The 20,871-nt window shown below is 53.6% G+C and overlaps 1 long non-coding RNA gene across 1 annotated transcript; it reads right to left on the bottom strand.

The window, feature by feature from the left end:
• Positions 1 to 1,645: 1,645 nt before the first annotated feature.
• On the bottom strand, positions 1,646 to 14,816 carry LOC128312649 (uncharacterized). The gene is made up of 4 exons (XR_008292197.1): positions 11,410 to 14,816; positions 10,702 to 10,948; positions 4,977 to 5,128; positions 1,646 to 4,839 (listed from the first exon to the last, which is right to left on the bottom strand). It is a non-coding gene; the product is annotated as an uncharacterized LOC128312649 (long non-coding RNA).
• Positions 14,817 to 20,871: the final 6,055 nt, after the last annotated feature.

Raw genomic sequence — 20,871 nt, 5'->3', positions numbered from 1 at the left:
TGTCCCCTGTCTCAGAGCTCAGGCATCCAAGCTCCATGTGACAATGTTCTCTAAGTACCTACGATATGCCTGACCCTGGGTTCAGGGCACAGAGATAAGCAAGATCCTACCCCACCCTAGGTGCTCAGAGACCGAGGGAGAGGCAGACAGGTACTTCGATCGTTTCAGAGTGAGGTGTTTCCTGCAACACGGGGAGGTGGGACCAGGATGCTGGGGGAGCGGGGATGGGGGGACACAGCATGACCTCCCAGCTCAGCTTAGGATGAAAGCGGGGGCCCCGCAAGGGCTCTGCCAACTCTGGCAGCGTGAGGTGATTTGCCCCGGCCTCGGCATCAGACAAACCCAAATTTGAATTCAATTTCTGCCACTTGTTAGCTGTGCGACCTCAGGCAAGTCTCTGAGCACCTCTGAGCCTCTGTTTCTACATGTATAAAATGGGGACAGTCACATCTCCCTTGACGGGGTTTTTAGAGCTCTCAAAACTTAGCTGAGAGGAAGCCCAATACATAACAGTCCCTGTGGCTACTGTTATCATCAGAAGTTTCCCTCTGAGACCTCGTCTGTCTGCCTTCACTTCCTCCCTCCTCCGCCTTCCCTAGTCGGCACCTGCATAGTGCCTCCCTAGAACACACAGAGAATCGCCTGCCCCCACTGCTATCAGAAAGGAGCTCCAAGTGGCCTTCTGCTGGGTCTTACTGAAGAATCCCAGGCCCTGCACACTGGGAATAATGAGGCAGGAGGTAGGGGGAGGCTGAGAGGGGGTCTGCCAAACCCTGCAGCAGGGAGATCATGCATTCCTGAATAAACAGGCTGTCACCCCTTCCCTCCCTCCCTCTCTCTCCTTTAAATAACCCAGATCTGTTGCCCAGTTGTCTCCAAGCAACACCACTCAGGCTCCCAAGGATGCCTCAGTCTGACAGAACCATTTATGAAGATGCTGCAGGGGAGGTGGGGGCAGGGCGGGGGTTGAGAGGTGGGGGCAGGGCGGGGGTTGAGAGGCCCGACACGGCATCTTCCCGAAGCCTTCATGTGGCAAGCGCCTAGGCAGACCCCTCACCAGACCAGTGGGCAGCACTTGCTTACCAGACACGTTCCAGGAGGGGCTGAAGCCCCCAGACTTACAGGGAAGGTCCTTGGGACACACAGGGACAGCTTGGGACACCCAGGAGCCAGCCAAATACGTGTCTTGGAAAGATCACTAGCCGAGACTCAGCCTCCGGGGTTCCAGTCTCAGTGTCAACACTCACCAGCTGTGTCATCCCAGCCCCGTCACTCACCCTCTCCGAGCCCCAAAGAACCGTCGGGCTAGAAGACAGCTTCCGTGGCGGGGCAGGAGAGGGGCACTGTCACACTGTCGGACAATATGTACAAACTCTGCCACAGCAACTCCATTCGCGGGAAATTCACCCACATTTGTACACACGCGCCAACTGACAACTGTGCAAGGGTATTCACGCTTGGCAGTGGTGAAAGATTGGGAGCAACCAAAAAGCCTGTGGACAGAGAGAGGATCGGCTAGATAAACTACCAAGCATCCGGAAGCGGAAAATACCACGCAGCAGTTTTAAAACACAAGGCAGAGGTATGTGGGCCGATGGGAAAGGATCTCAAGAGCTGGGAGCCAAGTCCAGACGTGGACGTGGACACGGACGGTCAGGGCAGTGTTGTCTGTGACGGTGCAGGGCCTGTCTCGAGAGGAATGGATAAGCCACGGGGATTTCAACCACGGAATCCTGCACAACAGTTGCACCCAACAATCCAGGGGGACACGCAGAAATGCGGAGCGAGCGTGGAAAATGCAGCGTTCCGGGGCAAACTCATCAGCAGAGCTCAACGGGCCGCAAAATACCCTCGATGGAAAGTAACAAGGCTTATACACAGAAAAATACCGTAGCCTCTCTAAGCGAGGATATGTACATCACACGAAAACATCTATCCAACACTCTACCACGGGTGCCTATGAGGAAAAGGATGACACAAAGGGAAAATAAAACAAAGGGAACCACACGAGAAAAGCTTTGCCTACGTCGATCATGATCAGGTGCTGAGGGTTCAGGAAAATTATTTACTCAACTCTGCGGCTGAGTTAAGGAGGAAGGAGAGGAGGCAAGAGGGAGGGAGCCAGGAGAAGAAACTGTAGGACAGAATGTCTAATATTCTAGCACTTAGGAGCTGCAAAAAAGGGTATGAATGTGTGTGTGTGTGTGCTATCTATTTTAAAATAATTTTTTAAATGACCTCATAGATTTGTATACACATGCTCCGTCTCTGACAGGCTATGGTAGATTCCAGGGAGAGAGCTTAGCCCTCGCAGGGGAATTGGGGCCTCAAAATGGGAAGCCCACTCACCTTCCACTCATTAGCCTTTGGTACAGCCGACGTTTTCAGCCCATGCACCTATGACGTGTTCTTTTTTTTTTTTTTTAAATGTTTATTTATTTTTGAGAGAGAGACTGTGTGAGCCGGGGAGGTCAGAGAGACAGGGAGACACAGAATCTGAAGCAGGCTCCAGGCTCCGAGCTGTCAGAGCAGAGCCTGACGTGGCGTCCGAACCCACAAACCATGAGATCGTGACCTGAGCTGAATGAAGTCACACGCTTCACAGACTGAGCCACCTAGGCGCCCCGTCTATGACATAGTCTAATAGTTAAGTCATTTTTAATTTTTATTTTGAACATTTTCTATACGAACAAAGATGGAGACTAGTATACTCGATTTTATGTACCCATCATTCAGATAGACAACCATCAAGATTTTGCTTCCTCTACTGTTGTCTCTTTTTTTCTTTTGGTGTTCTTGTTGGCGTATCTTAAAGCAACCCCTCCATATCACACGGTTTCCTCCCTACCCGCGTCAGAATACAATGGATGTAATAAATGCGGTTTAAAGAAACAAAGGCTGAGAGGTGAAGCAGTGCACCCTGCCGGATGCAGAAGGACTCCCTGTATGAAATCCCCAAAGGCAGTGGTCCCCGCCTCTGCTTGACTGCTCCCAGAGACCAGGAACTCACTACCTGTCCCAGTCTCCTTCTGTGTCCACAATGGCCTAGAACTTGGCCTCTCAGAAGGGACAGACACCACCCCACTGTCTCCTTGCTGTCTTGGAGGCACCCGGCAGTGGGCATGGGCAGCTCAAAGCCACAGGGAAACAGGCCAGCTCCTTAGAGGCTGTTCCTCTCCAAAACAAACTCAGAAGCATAAAAGCACACCGTGCATATTCACAGAAACTGGAGGCCACTGTAGCTCAGCTGGCTTGGAAGGCCCGGACAGGCACCCCTCCACCATCACCACCACCGCCCCCAGGGGCCCAGGCCATGTGACACAGGCATTCACTGCCCTGGCAGTCAGGGGTAAATCTTGGGCCAGGACCGGACAGTTGTTCCCCAGCCTGCCTGTGTGCGCGTTGGAATCGCCAGCAAGAAAGATTCAACCTCAGACCCCTAGGCTCCCCTCCAGTCCTCCTAAGCCAGGATTTCCAGGGCTGGCAACTGGGAAAGCCCCCTGGCTGGTTTTGAGGCCGCAGTTGAGTCTGGTGTTTGGGAACCACTGGGCCAATAAACTCCGAGGCACTCTTCCAGCTCCAATAGTCCCTTCCAACTCTTAGTCGCCTGCCCTTGCACGAAGATTTTGGCCTTCCCCCACCCATTAGCACGGATGCAACATTCCCACCTGCAGCTGACAGGGCAGCAGGTGATGGCAACTCCCCTTACGAGTGTGCCGGCCGAGGCTCAGAGGAGCACATACGGCCCCCCAAATCCACGGTGCTTTCTGGAACTAGAGGCAGCAGATTCAGAGACGGCATCTTGCCCCCTCCTCCGCACAGTCTTCCCTCCCACCGGGAAGGATAGACACTAACCGTTCACCCTGTGCCACTGTTCGTGTGCATTAACTCGCTTCGCCTCGGCAGCACGTATATTAACTCACTGCAAGCTTGCCTCCGTCCCAGGAGGCAGGAGTAGCCTCCTTTAGCAGATGAGGAAACTGAGGCTCGGGGAGGTGAACTACGCTGGCCAGGGCACACTGCTGGGAAAGGGGCGGAGTGGGCTTCTCACCGGGCAGCCTGGCTTCAAAGCTCGCCTTTCCCCACCACAATACTTGGCGGCCCCCGCGACCCAGCAACCGAGTGAGACATCTGATGTCCCCCGTGGCCTGCTACCAGAAGAGAATGTGCCATTTTATACTGTGCGTCAGAAACGACCCACTGGAAAGCAGACAGCAAGGCCAGGTCAGCCATGCAAGAGCTCACCTGGGGGGGAAGGCGTGGGAAAGACTGGGGCAGGAGTAAGAGGGAGCGTGTTCAGAGCGCAGGGCAGGCCTGCCATCTATGAAAGGAGGCGCAGGAAGGAGGGCGGGGAGGAAGAGCCCAAGACCCAGCACAGGCCCCGAGCACGTCGCGCACTGCGCATCACGGCCAGGCCGAGGGACGGCCAGAGCAAAGACTGCCCAGGAAAGCGGTCCTGCATCTGGCAAACGTGGCCCACGCTGGTGCCTCAGCTGGGCTCAGCCACCGGCCGGGAGCGGCCCAGGGAGACGGTGGCCTCCGTGTGAACGTGGCTGTGGATCCTGAAGGTGTGGCGGCCAGGGGCAGTCAGCTTACTGCGTCCTGCAGCGAGTTCTCTGGAAGGGAGCTCCGAGCGGCACACCTCAAGGCTGGCACCCGTGGCCTGACCCACTGGCCACGGCCTGCCTGCCCCCTCCACCCCTGGGCAGGGACCTCCCCGAGGGCAGGGGCGTGAGCTCTGTTCATCTCTGCGTCCCAGCCCGAGGCATGGCATAGACTAGGAACTTCATAACCGGCATATAAGCCTGCGATCAGCAGAGCGGTGCTTCCACTGTGATCCTGGCCGAGGAAACAAGGAAGAAAATCAAGTCTGGATGTACTTACTATAGGCCAAGCTTGGAGCCAAGGCCTGTAAAATGCCTTTGGGGTTACAAAGGGCTTTCTCGAATTTCTCATGTTGGTTGCGCTCAACCCACCTGAAGGGTAGGTGCCACTCCCACCTCCCGAAGCACTGAGGCTCAGGTGGTGATGACTCTCATCCGAGGTGGCTCTCCTGACGCCAGACTCTGCCATGCTCCCGGGCAGGGGCTCCTCCTGGGACAAAGACAGGGAAATCCACGCTTGAGACCTAAAGAAAGGAAGCTTCCTTAAAAACCTTGCCGGGTGCCCCTCACCCTGGCAAGCCCCTCTAACCAAGCAGAAAACCAAGGGGCGGGCTTGATGGGGGCCATGACCAGACAGGTTGGGTGTTCAGGCTCCTGACCAGGCTTGCGGAGACCCGAGCCCCTAACCTAGCTCCTGCCTCACCACGTCCACACTGGGCAAGTCCAGGGACCTCTCTGGCCTCATCTGTAAAGTGGAGTAAATAATTCTTGTCTTATACATAAACACAAAGCCCTTTGCTCACACCGGGTCTGTGGTGGGTAGGTGGACAGACTGTGCATTTGGTGGCAGGGGACAAACTCCAGGTAACTCTGAACGCTGTCAGAATGAGCCCCCTGGTTCCCCTTCCATGGAACATCAGGGCTGGAGGACCACTGGTGAGGATGTAACCAAACGCCTCACCTCACCTCGGAATGCTCCCCAGGACATCCGGGCCCTTCATTGGGTGCATTCCACACGCTCAGCACTGTGTTAGACTTCGTACCCACAACCCCGTTACTCACTTATGAAAAGGATATCCCATTACTATCCTTATTTTCGGAAGAAACAGAGGCACAGAGACACTGAAGAACTCACGCAATGGCCCCTAGCCCCCTCTGACTCCAGAGTTCTGTGCCCAGCCAGCAAACTGCTCCCTGGCTGCAATCCTCCCAGGGACAGGGGGCTTGCTCCCTAGGGAGCCTTCCCTGCAGAACTGTGACAGGTACAGGACGTCCTTCTTCTTTCTCCTAATGTGAAGCTGACACTCACTTCCCAGTCACTCCCCTCGGTCCTCACTGGTCCTGCTCCCCCCCCACCTTGGGACCACCAGATTCACAAATGGGATCACATTTCATTAAGTACCTCTTTCTTTCAAATATTTGAGAAATAGCCATCTCATGCCCCCCAGCCCCAGATGTCTTCGGCTTAGCACCCCTGGGGCCTTCAAAAGCCGGTGGGAACCTCCAGAACCAGGAGAGACCTTAAGTGTTATTGTACCTCCAGAGGCCCCAGGAGGCTCCTTTCTAAGCGGGGGCAAGAAGAGAATGAAGCTGTTCTTTCTCTCGCCACTCAGCAGGCTTCCTACCCCCCAGGAAGCTGGTCTCCTGGCTCTGACTTCACACCTGGCTGACATTTGACATTTAGAGACCTGTAGACAAGTCTCTTTCTGGGCCCACCAGCCACCTCCTGGCCTGTGGGGGTGCACTGCTGACCTGCCATTGGCAGGAGACAATGCAACTGTTAAAATGTCCTCCGTTCTGTAGGGGCAGAGAGGGAGCAGCCAGGATGAGGCAGGAAGGAAATAAAGAGCCCAGCGCAGGGGGTCAGGAAAGCCCCAGCAGGGTCTTGGAGGTGGGCATGTTGAGTGTCCCACTCGGGGGCCCTGGTTTCCCCAGAAACCCCTCGTCCCATGCTCTGTCATTTCCTCTCGGCTTCCCCCAAGTTACTCGGGGACGACCACCCCCCACCGCCCCTCTGAAAACCACTATCCCGAAAGCCTCTGCAAGTTAGTGTTTAATGGGTAGAGAATTCCACCTGAGGATAATGAAAGTTCTGGAGATGGATGGCGGTGACGGTTGTGCGATGCGAATAACCTTACTGCCTCTATATTGTATACTTAAAAGTGGTTAGTTAAAATGACCAATTTTACATTATGTATATTTTACCACAACTTAAAAAAAAGACAACCCAGGAGCCTGGGTGGCTCAGACGGCTAAGCGTCTGACTTCGGCTCAGGTCATGATCTCGCGGTTCGTGGGTTCGAGCCCCGCATCAGGCTGTCTGTACTGACAGCTCAGAGCCTGGAGCCTGGAGCCTGGAGCCTGCTTCAGATTCTGTGTCTCCCTGTCTCCCTGCCCCTGCCCCACTCATGTTCTGTCTCTTTCTCTCTCTCAAAAAACAAAATAATAAAATAAAATAAATAAAAATTAAAAAAGACAACCCACAGAATGAAGAAAATAATCACAAATCACACACACCCCACTCCCACACACAAAAAGCCTCCCCAAGCTCTGAGCAGGAAGACCAGTGTGTGGGAGGCAAAGACCCTAAAATCCCAAAGCCACTTTGCCCCTTCCTCCTCCCTGGTAGCAGTCCGGAGCACGGGGCACCTGTCAGGCCAATGAAAGCTAGGAGACCCAGCCTCTACCAAGAAGGTCCTGGGAACAACTCAAATATCCATCAAGAGGAGAGTGGATAAACACATCGTGGTGTCATCTCGGAATGGAAAGCTCCCCAGCAACTAAAATGAATGAACTAGCCATACATGCAATACCCTGGATGAATCCCGGACGCCCCATGAGGGAGAGAAGCCAGGTAGAGATGAGAACATAGCAGATTTCCTCCACTGAACTGAAGTCCTAGGACAGGCAAAACTAGCCTGTGATGGTCAAGGTCAGGGAGTAGTCACCTTTGGGTGAGGGGTGACACTGACCGGAACAGGACCTGAGGGAGCTTTCTGGGGGCACTGGGCATGTTCTACGTGTTGATCTAGGTCGCTGTTACAGGAACGTACACATCCGTGAAAACCCGTCAGCTTGGGACTGTAAGATCTGTTGTATTGTGTTCTTTTGTTCACCCCCTTGAGTTCCAGCCTAACTTGTTTTAGTTCCTCAAACGGGCCAACGCAGATCCCCCCTCAGGGTCTTTGCACTTGCTGGTCCCTCTTTCTAGAATGCTCTTCCTCCAGAACTTCCTTCCTTCTGTTTAGGCCTTGGGTCAAACATGGCCTCCTTGAGGCCTCCACCTGGAGCCGCCACTCATTCCCTCCCTGCTGCCATGCACCCTGGGATCGTCCCCAGCACGGCACCCATCACCATCGGATGCTTCTCTTTCTCGGTTTGCTTGTTTGTGTATGTTTTCCCCACCCTACTAGGATGTCGGCTCCCTGAGAGCAGAAACATGCCCATCTGGATTCATATCTTAACTCCACCCACAGCAATGGCTGGCAGACAGCAGTCGTCACTTAATAAATATTTGTGGCACGAACAGGCCATCTCTAGAGCAGGTCAGATTACGTCCTGCAACTTTACTCTCTTGAAGGTGCTGAGAGGGAATTCATTTTTTGTTTTTTCAGTCATCCTACAAACCTGTAAGACAGGCCTTTATGTGCCGGGCACAACCTGAACTCTCGAGGGGCTCACCATGGAGCACAAGAGAAAGGAGGCCCGTGCCAGACATTTCTAATAGAGTGTGAGGGATGGGCAAAAGGGGCCCGCGCCCAGGGCCGGGGAAACACCCAGAGTGAGAGGCTGGCTCAGCCTCCCAGTTTCCAGGGCAGGGAAACGTGATGGGCTCTGGGTGTGGCCATGGCTGCCCAAGCCAGCTAAATGAATGTCTGGGCGGCAGGAGGGCCTGTGCTCTGGCAAGAAGCCAGCCCCTTCTAAAAAGCCAGAGAGCTCAACCAAGGCCAGCCAGTGTGCCCCTGCAGGCCCACCACCCGCTGCCATGGCAACCTGTCCTGTCAAGCCAGTGGCACTGAGAGCAAGGGGCACAGTGCCAGGAAGGTGACAGGGCATCTGCTGGGCTCCCCTGTCCTGGCAAGGGAGGCACCTTGGCCTGTCTGAACTGTGGCCGGAAGAGCTGAGTGCTGTTCCTGCATTTTTTCCTGTGTGTGTGTATGTGGGGGGGGGGGGGGGGGGGACGTGGTGGGGGGGGTGGGGGTATGCCGTACCCAAGCATCGGGCTCTGTGCTGACGGCTCGGAGCCTGGAGCCTGCTTCACATTCTGTGTCTCCCTCTCTCTCTGCCCCTCCCCTGCTCACGCTCTGTCTCTCAAAAATAAATAAATGTAAAAAAAAAAAAAATTAAACAAAAAAAAAATAATAAAAGCTGTCATTCACCGAGCATTGATTCCACACCGGGTACCATTCTAAATACTTTCTACGCATTTCCTCGTTCTGGTCTCACAATGACCCTCTGTGGCAAGTGCAAGTCTCACTTTTGCAGAAAAGGAGGCACAGATTGGTTAATGAGCTTGCCCCAAATCTCACAGCTAGTAAGCAACAGAGCCAGGATTAGAACCCAGGCAATTGGGCTCCAATGCCTTAACGTTAACCATCGGGAGGAGAGCCTCTCCACAAGACCGAGTCACCTCCTTTTCCCACTTGTCATTGGTTTACCGAACTCTGCATGGTCACCAAGGCAAAAAAAATGGGTTAGATCTGGTCTCTGGCTTAAGTTGCCACCAGCCCCCTGCAGGAGATGTGGGTAAAAATAACCACGATGCAGAGCCACAAGTGTCCAAGAAGGACAGAGGGCAGGCTGGCTCCCACACCTGCCTTTTACATCTCCCCCTGGGGGGCCCTGGGCCCTGAGGGAGCATCCTGGAATGCGAGGGCTGATGATGTTCTGTCCTGGGAGGCCACCTGCTGGACAGACGGCGGAGGTACAACCTCAGCAGCCAGCCTCTCCTCGCCTCCCTCACAACGGGTGTTTCCTGGGCGCCCACTGTGAACTCGACATCGTGCTAAGTGTACAGATGCAGAACAACACAGACAGTAAACCCACCAGCCCTGGTGGACTTACAGTCTGGGGGAGGAGGCAGACATAAACCAATAGCCCCCCGAGTCAAGATGTAGCCTCAGCGGCTCTGAGGGAAAAATACAGGAGGATCTGAGGGAGTGTCAGGGGGAGTCATCTTTGGACAGGGTGGTGGGGAGAGGCCTCTCTAAGGAGGTCATTTCTTTAAGTGTATTTATTTTGAGAGAGAGAGAGAGCACATGCGCCGGGGAGGGGCAGAGAGAAAGAGAGAGAGAGGATCCCAAGCAGGCTCTGCACTGACAGCAGAGTCCTACTGACGCGGGGCTCGAACTCACGAACCGTGAGATCATGACCTAGAACCAATTTGGCTACACCGTGCCCCACGGCCCAGGCTTGGCAGGTTCCGCGGTGGGTGGGGGTGATGGGGGGAGGCACTCTTGGGGGTGAGGGAGTGACCGGGAGGCAGGGATTGTGGGGAGGCAGCACCCATCAACAAGTTGGCTGTGGGGAGAAGATGAAGCATCTGGAAGGGGGTGGGGGGCAGCTGTGAAGATGGGGTGTCAGGGCGCTGATGGGATTAGGGGCCGACGTTGGCAGGGCTATGGGACCCAGCGGCTTTCCAGAACCTCTTTCTTCTGCTCCACCCCGTTTCACCCTGGTTTCCGCAGCCACTCCTGTCATGCCCGCCCCTCCCTCTGATGAGGAAAACATGAGGGCTCTGCCCAAGCTGGCTCCTTCCACAGCCGGCAAAGGGGGCGGGGGGGGGGGGAGGGGAGGCGGTGGCAGGATGTTTGGAGTCACGGGAAGCCCAGAATCATGGCGAGGTCATGTAAGCCCCTTGACCGGGTCTGGGTGCCCTTCCCTCCTTGTCAGGCTCCCCATCTCCATTAGTCCCTGACCCCCACCCACCCTGGGCAGCGTGACGGTGGCCAGCGGACCGAGGAGGTACCCAAGAGAGATCACTTGTTGCAGGGGCCTGAGCCTCATACTGTTGGGGGAGGGAGGCTTTAAGAGAAAGAATACAAAAGCACAAATACAAAAGAGGGTAGGGGGAGCCTCAGAAAGGTCTGAAACTTACACTTCACTGGCCTCAGGGTAACTCCATAACCTCAAGCAAGGGGCCTGACCTCTCAGGGCCCATCCTGTAGAGCTGTGAGCACCAGCGGAGACAACCCCGCGTTGTCGCTGGGTCAGCCTCCGGTGCTCTGGGGCACGGTGCGGCACCTGCTATTGTCGCCTGGGTTCCCCTGTGGCTGGAGGGCAGTGGGGAGGGCCCCTGCTCTCCCTGAGCCCAGGGGTGGCAGCAGCTTCTGGGGTAGGAAGCACTGAAGAGGACAAAAGGGGGGTGGGGGGTGTGTGACCCACCCTGACTGTCCTGCCCCCACTCCAGAGCCAGCCTGGCACCAAGCGGGGGCTCTGCACATGGCCCTGAACTAGGACTTCATCCTGCCGGCCCCATTTCACAGAGCAGGTACATGCCACGCCTCCAGGCCAGCAGCAGGAGAATTAGGCTACTGGACAGAGGCCCAGGGTGGGGATGGGGCAGTGGGAGGGGCACACATCCAGCTGCCCCCACAGCCCTGACCCCCCTGCTGCCCAAGCAGGGGCTCACCTCAGACTGCCCCCGTTTGGCGGGGCTCCCGGGACCCGCAGGGCCGGGGAGATGCCCCAGGGGGGCACCGAGTTCTGGGCGGAACCCACAGGGCAGCCACGGCTTCCAGCGGGCTCAGGTTGGGACTTGGGGAGGGAGCGTTCCCCGCCAGAACGGCCCCAGAGGGACACTCACCGCTGCCTCTGGCCTCCTGTCCCCTGGCACACTGCAGCAGCTGGGCCTGCTGGCAGAGTCACTGGGGTGGTCCTTGGCATGCTCCCCCCCTCCCCCGCCCCGGGAGCGGGTCCCGCAGGGCGCCCGCGCTCCCTCACTCCCTGGCCTTCGCCGTGACGTCTGGGCGTGTCAGCTGTACCCGCACAGTGCCAGACGTGCGAGGCCGACCGCCCCCTCACATCCCTTTAAGACCCTCTCCACAAACACAGAAGCGAACCAGAGGCAGGCACTCAGGCTAATGGGCACAGGTTTGACTCCTCCAAAGCGGGGGCTCCTTTCCTTTGCCTGGGCCACCTCCCTATGACAACAACCAACCAACCTTCATGGGGAAAGCAAGCTCTCTGACAAGAAAAGTGCCCTTTGTGGCCTCATTTATAGCACCCGTTGTACACAGGGCACTGGGTGCAGGGTCAAAGGAGACTTCGGTCCCCTGGCAGCTCGTAGCCTAAGAGGAGGTGCGTAACAGGGGGCATGATGTAAGGGCCCTGGAACCAGGCCAAATGCAGAAACAGGCTCCATGAGGCCATGTGCCCTGGCCAAGGTCCCATGTTGGTCTGGGTTGAGCTGAGAGATCTTAGGTGTCCCAACTCCCTTCACCTCCCCGCAAACTACCACAAGTGTAATTGGTACTAATTTAAACCAAAACCTTCTCCCTGTGCAGGCCCCCTGAGGGTCGTGAGTTTCTTGGAGGGATGCCGCCCAGGGCAGGGCCCTGTAGGTCTCTGTTACCAGTCCCTTCAGCCCTGCTAGGGCAGCTCAGCACCTGAGGCAGGTACAGGCAGAAACAGGGTCCTGGGATCTTAAATCTTCCCAGTAGGGAAAGAACATGGTTCTGAGGGTGCAGTCCACAGGGAGGACGGACAAGGGGAGCCAAGGGATGGGGTGGGGATGTGAGGGGTCTTATAGATTTATAACATCTCAAATCGTGGGGACGATTACCCAGTCCCTGTCCCCCAAAGATGCGAATGTGGTGAGTGAGCAGTCAGGCACAGTGCCACCTCCTGTGTCTGTCGCCCTCGCACCGGAGTGAAGGAAAGACCGGAAGGAAAGACACCGGAGGGAAGCTAAGACCCCATTAGCTCTTTGTCCTCTTCCAAATGATAGGATAGAGAATGAGCGCTAGCGTCAAAATGGACCTGGACCCCAATACCAGCTCAGCTGCTTAGTACCGACTTGAACTTGGGCAAGTGTTTAAGCCATCCAAGCCTCAGTTTTTCCATCAGTAAAATGGGAATAATTACACTTACAGACTATAATGTGAGGCATGTGTCCAAAACACTCAGCACTATGCCTGGCACAAAATTGGTAAACAATTGGTTTCCAGCATGTTTTTCCGTCTATGGAATGGACACACATTTGGTACAGCCCCCACCTCACCCCTAATTCCCAGGTGTCTAGAGTGTTAGTAGCCACAGAATGAAAGATGCTGAGGGTGGGTGGTGGGTGAGAATGTTTTCGAGTTCCTTCCATTGAATTATCTGCTCCGTGAAGACTCTTCCTGCCCCATTGGGTCTCTGGTTAATCATATTAGCTCTCCTGGGCTCTCCTGGGAAAGCCAGGTATGTGCATCTCCCCTCAACTTGCCTTTGAAGTCTGGGGCCCTTTGATGTGAGTGGGGGAGGCACCAGCCTGGGATTTGGCCAGCCTTGTGGTCAGCAGCTAACGGGGCACAGGGCTTGGTGGAGTTTGGAAATACAAGTCCCCCCACCCTGCCTGAGTTACCCCAAGCGCAGGCTTTGACGTCAGACTTCCCGGGACCGGGATCCCAGCACTGCTTTTAACGACAATGCACCCAGCCCCTCTGAGCCTCAGACCCCTCAATTGGAGAGAAAGCCGACAGCAGCGCCACGCTTGTGGGTTTCTGGAAAGACAGAAGAGAGAGAAAGAAAAAAAAAAAAGACAATGAAATAAATGGTGCTGTTTTCCATCTCACTTATTAAGACTCACCAAGTGAGTCTATAGAGCTGGCGGACCTTGATGTTCCAAAAGTCTTAGTGCCCTTTTAAGGTTTAGCGGAAGTATAGTCTGTTACATACACTTCTATTCCAGAACCATAAATGCTACAACTTTACAAAGAACATTGCAGCTTAATTTTCTTTTATGTGTAGTTAGTCTCACGGATTTTGAATAATAATGTTCATATTTCAAAGGTTTATTATGTTTGTGTCCATCGTCACAACCGTATTTTCCTTTTTTAAAATATTTTCTTAAGTAATCTCTACACCCAACGTGGAGTTCGAACTTACAACCCGGAGATCAAGAGTCACATGCTCTGGTGACTGAACCAGCCAGCTGCCCCCATTGTTACAACTGTAGTAAGGTATGATTGATACACAACAGCTGCAAATATTTGAAGTGTGCATTTCGGTAAGCTTTGACATACTACACAACCATCCCTACAATCAAGACACTGAATGTATTTAGCACGCCCACAAGTTCCCTTGTGCCCCTTTGTAATTTCTCCGTCTCTCCTCTCCTCCTAGACAACCCCTGAGCCACATTCTGCACCACTTCTCTGCAATCACTAGTTTGCATTTTCTAAAATGGGACAGAAATGGGGCGCCTGGGTGGCTCAGTCGGTTAAGCGGCCGACTTCGGCTCAGGTCATGATCTCGCGGTCCGTGAGTTCGAGTCCCACGTCGGGCTCTGTGCTGACAGCTCAGAGCCTGGAGCCTGTTTCAGATTCTGTGTCTCCCTCTCTCTGACCCTCCCCTGTTCATGCTCTCTCTCTGTCTCAAAAATAAATAAACGTTAAAAAAATTTTTTTTAATGGGACAGAAATGGAATCAAACAGTATACACTATCTTTTGTCTGGCTTCTCTAAGTCAGCATCATTATTTTGAGGGCCATCCTCATTGCCTGTTTCAACAGTTAATTGTCAAGTAGCATTCCGATGTACAGATACGCTACAATCTGTTTATCCAGTCACCCACTGATGGACATTTGGGTTGTTTTGAATTTCAAATAATGAAATTTTCATTTTGTGTTTTTTGGAAGATAGCAAATGTTGACTGAAACGACAAAATTAAATTTAAAATGTCTTATTAAAAATTCACGAAACCAAATAAGTACAAGAGGAATTTAAATAATTACACTTATCAACGGATGGTTTTTGTAAGTTTCTATCATTTATACTTTTGATGTGGTTAACATTTCAAAGAGCACTAAAAGTGCACCCTGACTCTTGGGGCTCCCTTTATCTTTACTAAGTGCTCCAGGGGATTACTGCGATCAGTTTAGGGAGACCCCAAGTCGTAGTGCACATAGATCTCTCAGCGTAGCCCATGCCTGGCACCCGGGGGGCACTCCCTAAGCACTCCTTATTCCCTTGAGTATGTGCTCCCTTGAGTGCTTGCCCTTAGTTCTGATTCTTTTCCTTGCCCTACACACACACACACACACACATACACACACACACACACACACACACACACACACACACACACTCGCACAGGCTCTCCAGCCCCAGACTAGGTTGTGTCATCCAACTCCAGCCCAATTTCAGCACCAGTGAGTCTCAGTAGGAGGACATAGGGAGGTGGGAGGCAGGAGGCAGGGGTGGCTGGCTGGGCTGTGGGAATCTCTGAGAAGCTTCCCAGTGGGAGGAGAGGGATCCTCCTGGTGGTCTCTTTGTTTGTTTCCCAGGGCGGGCTGAGCCTTCACCTCCTGACCCTGTGGGAAGCACAAGTTGAGTCTGGGCTCTACCCAGGAGGGGTTGGGAAGGAGAGCCAGGGCTGGAGGGAGCATGAGACTCCGAGTCAGACAGGCCTGGCCCCTACCAGCTGTACTATGTCAGGCTGGTCCCCCTCTACGAGGGTGATGCCAGCCTTGCTCAGATCACGCAGCTCGTGAAAGGATCCAGAGACAGAATGGAAGTGAAAGGGTGGCATACAGGACTCCCTAACATGAATCGTGGCCCTAAGGAGCCAGGAGCACTAAGGAGGCATTCTGTTGCTGATGTAAAACATCAGCATGCTAAGAGAGGGATACTGAGCATTTATTGAACATCTACTATGATCCCCCCCCCCACCACCACCACATGCTGAGGACAGTGAGATGGATGAACTTGGAACCAGAGGAAGCTGGTGACCTGTGGGGCTTACCTGTGGCCACTGGATCAAGCAGCATCTCCCCATCCTTGCCATCTTACCTCTGTGCCCCCCAGTCCAGGGATCGGCTTCAATGTATTCACTCAATAAATACGTACTGAGCACTTCCATGTGTCAGAACTGTGCCAAGCCCGGGGGTTCAGTGGTGAACTGAACAGACAGTGGATCTGGCTTAACGCCCAGAGCGGGAGGGAACAGACAAAAATGAACAGCACCGAACAAATCAATTTCTGAGCACGGAAGAAAGGAACATGGTGCCATGACAGAGTGCAGGAGGTCAGCTGAGATGGGGTAAGCAGGGAGAGGCCTCTCTGTGCAAGGGGGCTAGGAAATGACTGTGTTGGGTGCGGTCGTGTCCAGCATCACTTCCAGGATCAGAATAACTGAGGGTCCGGCACAGCTTTACCACTTGCTGGGCGTTCCGTCCCGAGCAAGCTCCATGTCAGTTTCTTCACCTGTGAAATGGGAGTAAATATCCAGTATGCTTCACAGGGATAGGAAGGGTAAATTAGATAATGCAAGCACATTATGGTAAGCACTTACTAAATAACAGATTATTTCTAGCTTATCCAGCCTGGGCCGGGTACCCACAGTCTGTGGCTTAGTCCCTGTGGAGAAAACTCCCGAGTCCGTGTTTCCTAACTGATTCCAGAGTGTCTTTTTCTCATCCAACCTACAGCAGGGGTCTCAAACTCATATGTCCCGGGGGCCGGGCAGATGGGTGTAGTATGTTAAGGAGAGCTGGGGACTGTGGCGTGTAGAGAACAGACCCTGCCTAAAGAAAGCAGTTACTGTTCAGCTTTAGGGAACACTTGCCACGTTGAAATGAGGGTCAAGACCTTTCCATTTCTCAAATGATGAAATAAAACTATTTTATTCAGGGGCACCTGGCTAGCTTGGTCGGTAGAGCATGAGACTCTTGATCTCAGGGGTGTGAGTTTGAGCCCCACGTTGGGTGTACAGATTACTTTAAAAAGAGGCAAAAACGATTTTATTCAAAATCTAAAGCATTTTTTTGTGTTGGCGATTTAAATAAAAACGTTGTGAAACATTGTTGGGAGTAGACAAAAGAGTGCTATAAGCCAAGGCTGGCCACAGGCATGCTTTGTAACGTCCACTTAGCGTCAAACCCTTTGCTAAGGATGAAGAATGCAAAGTGAGCCAGGCAGCAGGCTCCCTGGTGGAAAACTCCTAAGGGCTCGAGGACCTCAACCTTCAACAGAGAATGGCTCGGATCAGAGCCTGCAGGGGGAGAGAGACCACGTAAGAAGGCCCTTGTGGAAGGGGAAACCGTTAAGCTGGACACTGGGATAAACAGGAGTGTCTTGTGTGAATGAAGAAGGGGCAAAATTACTCTGGACTGAGGAAGAATGGCTTTGTACTTTGGGGGAAGGGTCGGTATTTCCATGGGGCTGGAGTGCATTTGGGGAACAAGGGCATTGTGGGGGCGGGGAGGGTGGGGTCTCTATCTCCAGATCACAGAGAGCCACAGTGGAAGCCAAGAGCCTGTGTTTAGAGCCACCATTTCCACTATTGGATTCATTCATCTATGCCGCAAATCACAGCAAGCAAAGTTCAGCCATGAACCAGCGGCTAGCGCCTCAGGAGAAGTGAGTCAGGAGCCATCCCTGCTTCTTGGGAATTCACAGTCCAGTGGCAGCCACCGAAGAGAATTTGGGCAACTGATCTATCAGTGTCATACTTAGAAGTGTCCTCTGCTCAATTGCTGGGGAGTTGGTGAGAGGTCTGCAGAGGAAGGGACTTTCGAAAAAAATTTTTTTAATTGTTTACTATTTATTTTGGAGAGAGAGAGACAAAGCATGAGAGACAAAGAGAGAGAGAGGAAACAATCCAAAGCAGGCTCCAGGCTCTGAGCTGTCAGCACAGAGCCCGACGCGGGGCTTGAACCCAAGAACTGTGAGATCATGACCCAAGCCAAGGTCAGATGCTTAACCGACTGAGCCACCCAGACACCCCGAGGAAGGGATTTTTAAGAGGTGTGTTGGTAATTAAGCAGTTCACCAGGGGCGGACGATAGAAACATACATGCAGAAAAAGGGGCACATGAAATGCAGAGGTGTGCTGGGAAAGTAAGATAGCCAATGTCACACTGGCACATAGAAAATGCTCATTAAATATGTGCAGACCTGAAATGCCTTCTTGCCTAGCCCCCCGAGAAAATCTAGCTTTTGCAGTTAACCTGCTGTAGACTCACTGGAAGAAAAGCAGGTTTGTTCAACGAATGAATCCACAAACTGCCAGATGCTACCGGCACTATGCGCTTTACTCACGTTTACTACTTACAACATTCCTGTCAAGGAGATACTACCTATCCTGTATCTCCATTTCATAGCCGAGGAAGCAGAAGCTTCAAGATGCTCAGTGACTGGTCTAACACACTCAGATCGTGACAGAGAGGGATCCCGACTCTGCCTCCTGGCAGCCTGACCTCACGGCCCCAGCACTTAACCATGCCACACATGTTACTCATGTAGAGGAAGGGTGTGGAACAGCCTGATGGAAAGCATTCAAGAACCGCGAGGGACTTTGCTCTCCGTCCTCCGGCAGCTGGAACGACCCTGAGAGGTTATCTCCCAGGTCAGGTAATCCGTCGGCCAGTCCGTCTGGGGCAGGGGAAGCGAGAAGGTGTCATTCCCCGCCTGGGAAGAGGGCAGTTCTGGTCCTTCCTGCAGGAAACAGATCCTGGACGGACAAATACCCTTTAAAAATGAGAAGGAGGACCGTTAGCCTTTGTCCTGAAGAGGTGACAGTTTCGGTTTCTTCTAGGGTGCCGGAGCTGCAGAAAGATCCGTGACGGATGGGCTTTGACAGAGTGGCTCTTGCTGGTCAGAGAGCGATTCCAGGACCCTACGTGGCTCTGGGCCAATACACATCAGGAAGGAGCTCTGTCTGCCGCTCCTGGACCCTGGGAAAGGTAAGACTGAGAGTTTTTTAAGTCCTAGTACAAGGCACACATTCACCCTCTCATCTACGGGGAAGCAGTAAGGCTCAAAGCACCGGTTTAGGTGATAAGCAGAGACCTGCCCTTCACGTACTGGCTGTTCCCACCTGTAAATTTGTGGCCTTGAGCCAATTACCCTGTTTCTTCTGAGCCTCTGTTTTCTCATCTCGGAAGCGGGGGTGATGATAAAATCAGCTCAGTGATTAGCGGAGTGCCAAGTGCTTTGCGCACTCAATAAATGTTAGCTGTTGCTGTAATCATTCACTTTAGCTAAAAGGTTTATCGAGGACCTCCCATGTGTCACGTAGTGCAAGGGACACAGGATGAATAAAGCGTTCTCTTTAATTTCACGGAGCTCCTGGTCCACTATGAGAAGTAGATGTATCTTCCTTGTTGTTCCTTTCCCAACCTTGGTGGGTAAAGACTGCTGAATGTCCCTGTTGAAACAGGGACCACCTGGATTCTAGGTCACGTGGGGACTGGGGAGCTCTGGATTTGGGGGGGAGGCTGATTCCTGTACCTCTGTCTAGCTATAGGCACTCCCCTGTGTTGCCATTCTTGGTTCCCATGTCCTTGTCAGGGGTTTCCCTTGCACTAACCACAATCTGTCATTGTTTTTTTATCTGTATATTCACAACCCGCAGGAGGGTTGCCTTCTGCCTCTGGGGAAGGGTCTGACTCGAGGGCTGGGACCAACAATCCAGAACCGGCAAGCTCCCACGCTGGGAAATTTGAATGACAGCCAGGGAGCATAATAATATCCACACACATAAGGATTTACAAATACACCAGGGTTTGGAGTCCGCAAGGCACTTTCACAATGGTTTCATTTAATCCGTATGGAAGGAGGATCTCCAGTAATGTTTTATAGATGACGAACCTGAACGCAGGGAGCGGGGGTCCAAACTGTGACGAGAACTCCAGGCCACCCAGGTTCTCAAGGTTGTCTGGTAAGGATCATGGGGTGCTTGTTAAATATGTAGATGGCCAAGCCCTCTCCCCAAATTCTAATTCTAGAGGTCAGGAGTCAATAGTTTAACAAACACCCCGGGTGACACTTGTCTTCGGGCAAGTCCGGACACAGTGCCATTCCCTGATTTACTCATTTAGCGAAGGGGATCCCAACTGTAATGTGTACAATGGTGAAAACACAACAAACAAGGCGGTCCTTAGCTTTACGGAACTAAAAGCTGCTGGTAGAGCAGACTGTCTAGGTCCCATGGTTTGCCGCTCCCCCTCCCTGTCCCCGCCCCTCCCCCACTCTCTTCCCGGTGACAGTGAGGTTCCTTCCTGCTGGGTGGACCAGCTCCACCCCAGCTACCTGCCTCCCCCCCACCCCCCAAGTTTGGAGCTCCCAGCTGAACCTGCTGGGCTTCCTCCCACTGTCTGTACCTGCTCCGGGCCGAGCCTGTGGTTCTTTGGAGCTGGAGCGTCCTGTGAAAGGCCTGGACGTGGGCCCAGCACAGAGCATTTCAGTAAATGTCGCCCAGGCTAAGAAAGGACGTGGGGAGGAGGAGCCCTCCTGTGCTGAGGGAAACAGCTGGGGCAGGGATTTATATTTCTTTACAGGTAGTTCCAGCTCTGATGTGACGGCACCCGGAAGGGAGGCCACATGAGGATCACTCCCAAGCAGCTGAGGAAAGCAGGGCCCAGAGAAAGGGAAATGAGAGGTCCTGAGCTGAAACCCGGGTCCCCCGGGGGCAACTGCCAGGCCAGACAGGGACTGCAGGCCATGGACAACACAGGACACACCTTTCTCCTGAAATCACTGGGATGATGCCCACCACACGTGCTCCACTCTCAGGGGCCGGGATCACCCTGTTAGCTATGCCCCGGGCTCCGGCTTCTGCTGAAACACTTCCCCTTTCTGATGGAGAAGTGTGTCCTTCATCCTGGTCACTTGTGCCCTTTGCCTTCTAGAGAACACTTCCATCCCTGTCTGAGGCAGGTCCCCAGGGGCCTTCCTCTGGAGCTCACCTTCTTGGTTCCAGCAACTCCCAGTACCGTCACCCCTGGTTTCCCAGAGCCATCCAGACAGGCCTTGCCAGTTAAGGCCAGGAGTGCTCCAGGAGGCCATCTGGGTGAGGGCCCGGAAGGCTGCACTTGGCCAGGCTGGGTGGGGGGGGAGCATCGCAGGTCAGCCTGGGGCCTCACCTGGCCTGAGAGCCTCCAGGATGCACTGTCATTCCCTACCTGCTGCTGTTGAGCCAGACATCCATTTGGAGCTTGGAGAAACAGGAAAGGGCAGGGATCCGACGTTAAGGCAGAGCAAGGAAGCCACAATTCTGACCTGCCAGTTTGAGGGTGAGGAGTTTACCAGGGCCTCAGAAACACGGCCTGGAGTATCTAAAG

The sequence above is a fragment of the Acinonyx jubatus genome, chromosome D2, assembly GCF_027475565.1.
Source record: "Acinonyx jubatus isolate Ajub_Pintada_27869175 chromosome D2, VMU_Ajub_asm_v1.0, whole genome shotgun sequence".
Taxonomy (NCBI): Eukaryota; Metazoa; Chordata; class Mammalia; order Carnivora; family Felidae; genus Acinonyx; species Acinonyx jubatus.
This window is presented reverse-complemented; position numbering and strand designations above follow the sequence as displayed.